The sequence below is a fragment of the Oxyura jamaicensis genome, chromosome 10 (genome assembly GCF_011077185.1).
Source record: "Oxyura jamaicensis isolate SHBP4307 breed ruddy duck chromosome 10, BPBGC_Ojam_1.0, whole genome shotgun sequence".
Classification (NCBI taxonomy): domain Eukaryota; kingdom Metazoa; phylum Chordata; class Aves; order Anseriformes; family Anatidae; genus Oxyura; species Oxyura jamaicensis.
Window position 1 is genome coordinate 5983825 of NC_048902.1, and position 10127 is coordinate 5993951.

The 10127-nt window shown below is 34.5% G+C and overlaps 1 long non-coding RNA gene across 1 annotated transcript; it reads right to left on the bottom strand.

Annotated features, from left to right (window-relative positions):
* Window positions 1-536: 536 nt before the first annotated feature.
* Window positions 537-10127, bottom strand: LOC118172372. Its single transcript, XR_004753671.1, has 2 exons — window positions 9986-10127; window positions 537-2901 (listed from the first exon to the last, which is right to left on the bottom strand). It is a non-coding gene; the product is annotated as an uncharacterized LOC118172372 (long non-coding RNA).

A 10127-nucleotide genomic window follows, 5' to 3' on the forward strand; every position in this document is an offset into this window, starting at 1 on the left:
AAACATTGTGGTGCAAAAAGGACAATATGGGCTGTGCCGATTGATGGTTACCCTGTAGCACGAAGCTGGGAAGCAAGAACGTGGTACCTTTCTCTTCAAGAACAAATCTGACCGCATCATAAATTTAGAAGGAAAAAAAAATGCCCACTAAGAATAAGTAATTTTCATTATTAAGTTTTCTTCTCAGACACAACTCTAACTTCAGAGTTTTTGCACGTCTGTAGTTTATATATAACATGCTCACATATTGTGGCAATGGGACAGTATCACAATTACACAAAGAACAGGACCGACAAGTAGGCAAAACATACTAAAAGAGCATGTTTTTTTTTTTTTTTTTTCAAGACAGATTTTTTAAAACTGAAGGTCATCTAATTACTTATTTTCATGATAAACAGCACATTAATGTGTGTTGTATTTTTTATATTTCTTTCCATGTCCTGGACTGAACGCAGAATGACAACATCATTAGAAGCAAAGAAGTGCATGTATTTCTCTGAAGGGGACTTCATTTTTATGCTTTTTTTTTTTTTCTCCCTCACGACAATTAAACATTATTTTGCTTTAAAATGGGTATCTGCTCAGATCATAGGTAAAGAACACTATAACATTACTGTTAGTGCTCATAATATGGCTGCATTATTTTGGCCTCTCAGCTATTTCACAGATCTTGTTATCTCTTTTAATTTGCAACTTTCAGAGCTGTGTGGTTAAGTAGGAGTCCGTGCTGTAATTAATTTAAAAAACTTTAAATATTACTCTTGAGGGTTCCAATAAAATCTGGAAAATATGATTCTTCAGAGACTCCAAATTCAGAGGCATGCAGACTTCATTAATTTTTAAATTATTATTTTTAAACCTACTTTATAAATCTTTAGTATCTGATTGATGAGATTTGATCAATGAGGATAAGCAGCAGTCTGTGTTGAAAGGAAATACCTGCAAAGAGAGTCCTATTGGCAAACTGAAACCCCAAAAGATAAGGCAGCTTCCTAAGATGAGAAATAGGTTAAAGATATTCCTAGTAATTTTCGTACTTGTACTAAACAGATGAATGGACTTGCTCCAAAACTTTATTCCAGATCTCTAAAATTATGTGTATGCTGTAGGAATATTTTTTTGTAAGCTGTCTATTGCAAGAAGAAGGGCTATAACTAAACTAAGTTATTATTAGGCTCTGTAAGGGATCATTTATTATACTCCAAAATGGCCTGTTATTTACAGTTCTTATTTAAAAAAATGAACATGGAAGGCTTTCAAGTTTCAGAAAAGTTTTAATGCTGTTAACATGCCTTCTAACAGTGAAAGCAGGTATTCTGGCTCACAAGCATGATTTATAACCTTGATAATGCATGTGAATTTCAAAAAGACAAAAATTGAGAGCATCATCTGAATGTCTATGCAAATCAGAGACAAGCACCTTAATTCTTCTTGTTATTTTCTGATCTTAAGCCACAGTACCTTATGTGACACATCTACAGTTGTGTTTTGTTTGTTTGTTTGTTTTTAAGGGGGCTACTAATTTTAGCAGACCTAAGCTTAGATGTGCCACTAAGACACAAAAAGCCTGAATTTTAGATATATAGAGTATCCAACTTACACTGAACAGTAGTGCTCATCTTCACTAGCTCCAGAAATACATCTCAAAGTACTTTCAGAACTGGAGATGCAAAACACAACAGTCATAACTATCTCATTAAAGGTACTGAGAATCAGCTGCTATAATTGTTGGAGTTCAGACACTGTTATTAAGAATAAATAAAAAGATATGTACAGATACTACTAATTAACATTTATTTTAGTTCTTGCCCTTTATAAGTTTTGTCACTGTAATTTTTGCTTAGAGAGTTGGGCTCTAACAATTTCAAAATTAAACTTTAACAGAATCAAATCTCACCTATTTTCAGCCAGAACTATGAACTTGTCTTCAATGGCTCAAAGTGGAATTTCTCTTTGACATTTGCATTGCTCATACTGTAAACATTTCACACAACAGTAAAGGTAGTGTCCAAAAAGTGTTTTTGTGTCACAAAAGGACAATCCAGAATTGAGTGATGTCTTTACCTATTAAGTTGAAGTCATTTAAAACCTTTAAAATTTTATTCTCCCATGAAAGAGGGAAGAAATTCTGAATCTTTGCATCAATGTTTTCCAGCTTAATACTGGATCCACACCTCTCCGTTCCCTTCTGTAGTGAAATGCTAATTACTAATAATTACTAATTATTACTATTATTATTAATTACTAATAATTAACATCAGAAGTATCACAGTACCAAACAAGTAACAACATTTGTTACAAACCCACATGCACACCAGGTAGAGAGATAACTAATTACATCCATGTGATTGTGTTATTACTATCTACTTTAACTTCATGCAGGACAAGCTTTATCTTCAAAACTGTGCAGAAATACTCTACAGTAAAGTCCTACATTCAGAGTCTTCTTCATAGGCTCATTCATACTCCTTTCCTACTTAGTTACGGCTTCTTGGGCTCCGGTCTGTTCTCTGTGAAGTCAATATAAATACAACAGGAACATAATTCAGGCCGTTTGGTCACAGGTGACACTCTAAAATTCACTAACTTCTAAGAATAAACAGAGTTGAGGTTTCACTTGAAATTCCAGCAGTGGCAATTTTGTGCCTCTTCAGTTGAGCAAGTGTCTTGGCATAACAGAAATGATGATTCTCTTCATAAACATTTTCTAACATCTGCATTTTTCACCCTTGTACGGCATGCTTCTTTTCATCTTACTTTATACATTTATACTTCCAGCAAGAGCACGGAGACCCTCTTATCTCTGAGCATCCTCTTCATATGCTATGAGGAGGACATACACTAGAAGCTGTACTCAGATCTCCAGGGCTGTCAGTTCTGGACTCGAAGTCTTTACTAAACCTAGGAGAAAGAAAAAAAGGCGAGTCAGAACACCTGTAAATTACTGTGTTGCAGAACTTATATATGTATAGATATTATATATATGTGTGTGTATATATATATCTACCAACGTGTGTCTGCATTTTGCTGTGAAGTTTGTACAGGTTACGTCAATTGTACTATAGCTGAGCATTGCCTGTGAAGTCTGTGGCTTCCCTTTGCCACCGGCTGGCAAGGCAGATCGTGCCTATAGTACTGTCCTCTGTGTTGTCAGCTGTGCATTGATTAAGATACAAATGAGCCATATGGTAGTGAACTAAGCTGTTAAATGTTTTTTTGGGGGGGAAAATTCAGCTGCAAAGAATTTTTATAAATGCCAGATCAGATTTTCCTTTGAACTGCATTAGCCATAAATATGGAATATTCCTGTAGGTCCTGTATATGGAGAATTCAATCTGCTTTAAAGGTTCAGCAGCAAAATATAAACATAATTATTTCCCAGCCAGATAAATGAGTCACTTTAGTAGAGACATCTTGATCACATGACTTAGTCAAAGTGCAAAAAAGTTAAATATTTCCATCCTTGTCTGCACGCAACTTCTACCATTATATAAATATATACATAGACATACATTTACATAATATACACATACAAAAGCTTGCAAATGTTGACTGCTTCACTAAATTATTTGTTTGAATACAAAAGCAACAAACAGGTTCCTAAATGAAAGGATAATCCAGTGCAAATTTATTGTTTCCTGCTATTTGTCAATACCTGCTATCTGAAAATATTAATTTATGAATTTTATTGAGCAGGTGAACTCAGTGCTTAATAGGAACTAGCAATTGGCACTAATTAGTGTATGTAAATCAACTAAGACAGAAGTCTCTCAATTGCTGTTCTGCATAGAGGAACAGTTAATTTGTAGGAATATATGTCTCCAGCCCATCTGATTTGAAAAAGTCACGTTTTCCACTGCTGAAAATCTCAATACCTATAACATTTGTTGTTCATTTTATCATTATTCTTAATGCCCTTGCAAACACATGTAATAAAATGCTAACAAACCATCAGCCATTACTTAATTATGTTTGTCTAGACAGACAAAGTTGGGGCAGGGGAGCCTGTGGTAAAAAATATTGTTTCCCATTTGGCAAACAAAGATGAAATTTACAGCTTAATTATTCCTTGTAGTGCTGTAGACAGATTTTCCTGCTATTCATACTCAGGTCCAAAGCTGATTTAAAAAAAAAAAAAAAAAAAAAAAAAAAAGAGTTGTGGATTTTATTATTATTATTATTATTTTGTAGTGAGGTTTACAACTGTCTTGACTTCCAGTTAAATCAACTTCCCCTCCAGCAGGGGAGTTACTAATGGGATTTGCATGTTTGTGAGGCTTCATTGGAAACTACACAGGGAGCTCTTCTGACAGTGATGAAACACCTTCTATAGGGCAAGACAAATATCTCAGAAAATAATGTTGTAGTTGCTTTCAGAAACTGCCTATGGAAAATAACAGAATAATTCATCTTAATTAATAAAAATACCTCTATGTTTCAGCAACCAAGTGCAAGAAAAACACAGGTCAGTTCCAGAAACCTTTATTCATGAGAGTATTCCACTACATTCCAAAAACTCACCTGCTTGTACACGGATGCTCATGTGACTAAAGACCGTACTTTATCTCTAGATGTGTTTTTCAATACTATGTGAGATCTTAGTTTGAAAGTTTTAAATAGTGTTTTCTCAAAGCCGAATGTGCCAATCACCACTGGACCCTATAATATAAAGGCACTAAACATAAAAGGTAAAAGTTTAGATTGCATTTTGAAACACGCTGTACTTGTAGTCTCTTGTATTGCAGAGATAGTGAGAAGAATCATCAGATACTGTACTGTATTCTTCAGCAGTAACTGGGCAAGAGTATTCATTGCAGTGAATATTTGATAATAAAACCAGTCCCATTACACTTGTACAGTAAAATACCTCCTTCTAATAATACTAAAGCTTACCATCTTCATAGTCCTAAGATAACTTTCTATGTCAATTAACTGCACTTGAAAGGTAAAAGAGGTGGTAAAAAAGTTTAGCATATCTGTCCTGGCTCTATCCAGGTCTAATTTGCTTAACTTCTATGTTAAATAGTTAATAAATTGCTTTCTGCTAAGTATTTAGAAATATATGCTACAAAGAGTTAAAATATTCTGTCACAAACCTGTGATCAAGCTTGCCTTTGTTGTGTGAACATTAAAAAAAAAAAAAAAAAAAAAAAAAGGACATTTTAAAGGGTGTCTGAATTCTGGATATGTATTAATGAACTTTTTTCCTATTTTTTTCCCTGATATTTTAATGTTTTTTTCTTGAAATCGGAGTAAGTTGTAGAGGGCAGGTTTTTAAGTGCCAGTAAGAAAAATAAGAAAAAGAAACTTTCACTTATAAGGATTAAAAATCTGTTCAGTGAAGATGTGTAAGGTGTAAGTGGTGCTTAATCCAAAAACCCCATACAAAGATATTGCTAAGATCTCATTTATCAGCCTCAGTAAAATACTGAATTAAACATTTTTGCATAGACTTGAACTGTACTCTCAGATCATTTATGTAAACTTAGAAATTTACTACTTGATTACTTGCCTTGCATTTTCTGGACATCAACATACTTCTTGGGCAGCCTACTATGAAACACTGAACTATTACTTCTGCTAGTAGCTCTTGAAAACATATTTGTGTTGGAATGGAGTCTACTTTAAGAAAAATAGCTGGAAAAGTTTTGCCTTCTTCTTTAAAATAATCTTAAAGACACAATGCAAATCATTATTTCAGTGATTTTCTGTAGATCGTTAAGTAGCAAAGAAGGATCTATACCAGCACAGAAGTAATAATCAATACTGAACAATCAATCACACCAAAGTAATTACAGAAAAGGATATGACTTGTTTTTTCTGATGCTATCATGCTAGGAAAAATCTTGACATACGTGAAGGTATATCACTTTAAAAGGTACTTTTGAAGTCTTAAAAAGACTTCTTTACAGGAATAAGCTTTATCAGTGTAAAAAAAAAAAAAAAAAAAAAAACATAAAACCATAGCCACATAAAGGGATTTATTTTTATTTTTTTTAAATTATTTCCATTAATTCATTTAAAATTAGCAAACGTTTTAAAAATTTTTTAAGATAGAGACATGCCTTAAATAAGAACTTACTACACATTAAAATTGTTATAATTATTTTTCATGAAAAAAATAACAGAAAAAATAGGTATGCATTTTTTAAAAAAATCTGAAAATTGAGTTTTGACAGTGACTGCTAATAATACAGGATGCTAACATGGGTAATTATGAAAGGGTAAAAAAATGAAGATAAGGAAATACTGACATAATGAATGCCTTGCATGGATTTAAAGCTTTTAAGACTGAATACAATGTACACCAGTGTAAAACACAGAAGCAGTTTCATAGTCTTAAAAGCATTGCTAGGAGACAACCAACTTTCAGCAAGACAAAAAAAAAGTCATTACTGATCATATGTTCCCTTCTGACGAAAGCCTCTCCACACACTGATCAAATATTAAACAGAAGAACAGTCAGAACAGGCTGATAGTAAACCTTATGCTTGAATAGAAAAATTCAGAGACCTATAACTTAATACGTTTTAAGCCTGACCTGAGGGGAAAAGAAGAGGAAAAAGCCAAAAGTCCTCGATAAACTGTTCAAAAATAGTTTAAAATATTTCTCATTTTCAAACAGAAGGAACTTTATGTATTACATGAGGAAAATAAAAACCTTTAAGATGTTAATCTTGAAGCTGAATCTTTGTTCCCTGCATTGAGAAGGTGTGCAGATATAGCTGACCTTATTTAAGTCATAAGAATAATAATTAGGGTTGCTCTTCTGGAAAGCCCTTAATCACATGCTTACAGAAGTCAGTAGCTTCAAACACCTGCCTGAGTGTTTTCCTGAAATGGCCCTTACTAGGTGAAAGTTAACATATGATGATCATACAGATAGCATCCGAAAAAATTCATGATATTTGTAGTTCAGACAGACACAAACTCTCAGTTTTTGCTCAATTTTCACATATATAGGAGTCCATTCAACTATGGGTTTCCTGGTAACAGGTGGGATTTTTTTAACATCATGATATTTGCATAAAAAAGCTAAAGAAGCATCATTCATTACACGAGAAATCTTAGAAAACCTGTTTTAAAAGCGCTATACAAGCCCAGGGTTTTAGAGCATCTTTGAATGGAAAGTAGTTATTCGAAAATAAAATTTAAAATTGTCTGGTATTAACAGACTATTAATACCATCTAACTTAAAAAAAAAAAAAAAAAAAAAAAAAAAAAAAAAAAAAAAAAACACCACCACCACCAAAAACTTCCCCACTTCCTAAGAATCTCAGAAAAAATTATTCTGGTAGGTTTCAAAGCTAAAGTCTGTTATGTTTATATTCATGTATTCATGATAGGATCATTTTCATTTAGGACCAGGATCAGCATTTAACAAAAATAATAGCTATAAAATGCTACAGAAAATATAAATGTATAAAATGCTATACAATATACGTTGAAGAATCTGCAGCATATTTTGTCAAAAACAAATTGGCTGTAGTCCAGGTAAATTGTATTTGTTTGCACATTATCCATGCCCTGAAATGTGAAGCAAATTCAGTCTTGGTTTTACAAATTGGTATTGTCCACATACTGTAATTGTCTACCTTTGAAAAGCCTTTTAATGATGGGGGGCAGAGAGTGGGAAGATCAGATAGATAAGCACAGAACATTTCTAGAAACCCTTTAAAACATTTCAATTAACAATCTTGTGAATAAGGCCTGCTTGTTAAATACCTCCTTGTGTAAATGCTACCTTCCTAAAGGCAAATTTATCAGGCTTGAGATAATTTTGTTTTACTATCTTGATATCTATGAAAAATATTTGTTTGCCACGCTGATCTGATAACTCTACAGATTACAGTAATACCATAAGAAAAATCCATCAAGAAACTTCTCAAAGAAAAGGTGACTGTGCATTTACAGACTCCAACCACTGTTCCATGAAATCACTGTAATCACTGGTAAATCAAAACCACAAGCAAACAAAGGAATTTCCTTTAATAAAAATAACAGAGCCAATAGTTACAGAATTATTTGGGGTCTTTCCAAACTGCTCAGTATTAGCCTGACTTCTGTCCTAATGAAGTCAACAGCTGGCTCAAGGGCGAGAAAGGCGATAAGCTAGGTGCTACTACACAGTTTAGCGCTGTATGCCCAGAGTGTTCAGAAACAGTATTATTCCATTAGTGAATGCCAGCTTATTGGAACTGTACTGTTAGAAGTGGGCCAGCTAGACCTACCAGAAAGCATCTACAAACCCAAATCCTCCAGCTGGCTATTTCAGATGCCAGTGGTCCAGCTGCTGATGCTGAGGTGCAGCTGGAACATGAGGATACCAACTGAGGGTTCATGACTAGTGAGCCCACAAAATTTCAAGCTATGAAACACTAATATGCCCCAACAATTCAGTTACTTCTCAACAGAGATTTAAAAAGAGGACACCAGCCATGACTGAGAGCCATAAATTCTCTGGTGTTATCTGCGGCCACCTGATAATTTCTCTTCTGACCCACAGGTCAAGACTGGTATCAAGTTTCTATTCAAATTGGCGTGCTCACCAGAATCCAAGCTACTATACAAGGTAAATGTTTGATGTTTTGGATCTGACAGTAGGGTAAATGTTTTTATTAGGGTTTAGGATAAGACTATCCACATAGGCCCAGAGGTTAATCAAGTCTTCTATGTATCATTAGGTTTGTCAGGTGCTCATCAGGTACTTTAACAGAATAAGCCTCCTGTACCTCAGGATTGCATTCCTGTAAGAAGTGCTTGGAACAAAACAAACCACAACAACAGAAAACAAAACACACATGCACACACACAATCCCACATGGGGTGGAGACTGTTAGCAGCAGCAAAGGCTACTGGTTCTCCTCCTTTCTCCCACCAGCAGAAAAGTCAGAGAACAGATGCATGATGTGTTTCAAACATGTTACAGCAGCAGAACAAATTGAATTCCAACTATCATAGGAAACAAAACCAAAATAACATTTAGGTGTAATGAGATGTTCCTTATAGCAATTCACCTGATATGTCATGTAGCTAGATTTGTTATTCCATTTAAAGCAAACCAAAGCAGAATAAAACACTTCTATTTCAACCTATATCACATAAAAGAAAGAGAACAAACAAAAAGCCAGGTTATTACTCTTCATGAAATCCTGCAGCCTGCTTTCGTTTTACATAACCAATTTAGTGGAATTACAGTTATGCTTGAAGACACACTTAGCCACGTACATGTAAACTGATGCATCATGTTATCAGGTCAGGACCACTCAGTCACTGGGGGACTTCACAGTTACTGTCGTCATCATTTCATCCTTTGTCAGAAGCTGAAAATTAGTAAGATCTGAGGTATTTGTGGTAAGAAATGTGCATATGTTACTAACAGTTATTTGAAGCAATTACAAGGAATTCTGCCTTGTGCTTAGAAGGCAAAAAATCCAAGAGATTTTCATGCAAGCAAGATCTGAAGTTTTTATTAATTGAATTTTAGGCCAAATTCAAATGGACCCCACTGGAAATGCTTGTTGAGGGCATGATGAAACTCAGAGCACAACACGCTCTACACCATCTGCACCATCTGCCTGGGGGCTTAGCAGGCAAGCAGGCAGCTTTCAGAGATTAGAATGCATGAGACAGAATTCTTAAGAAAAAACAATGCTATGAAAGTGTATACAAATATAAAGCTTTTCTCAATCACAGAAATAATTGTTCTTTTGGAAGGTGACAATATTAAGCAAATTCATAGATTGCAGGCCAGGGCTCTCAGAAAAGCAATCCAGAATTTAAGTCACAGAAAAGTAAACATTTTAACACTTGTTTATTAAATATTTTGATTAGTACATGCATGTTTATAATCAGACATTTGGAATTACTAAATTCAAAGTCATATATATAACTGAAGTCACATCCACTTCCTAAAGTTCTGTCAGTCTTCAATGTACAAACAATGCTTGTGCCATGCTTTCAATGGCAGTGAATTTGGGCTTACCTGGATCTCTGGTGTGGTTTTGGTTTTTCGTTGTCAAAGGATTGTTCAGCAGGAGCACTCATCCAACTGTATGTGCAGCAGAGTTGCTTCCTGAAGGGATTCTGGCCAGCCAAGGTGATGAACGTAGTTGCTTTCGGGGCTT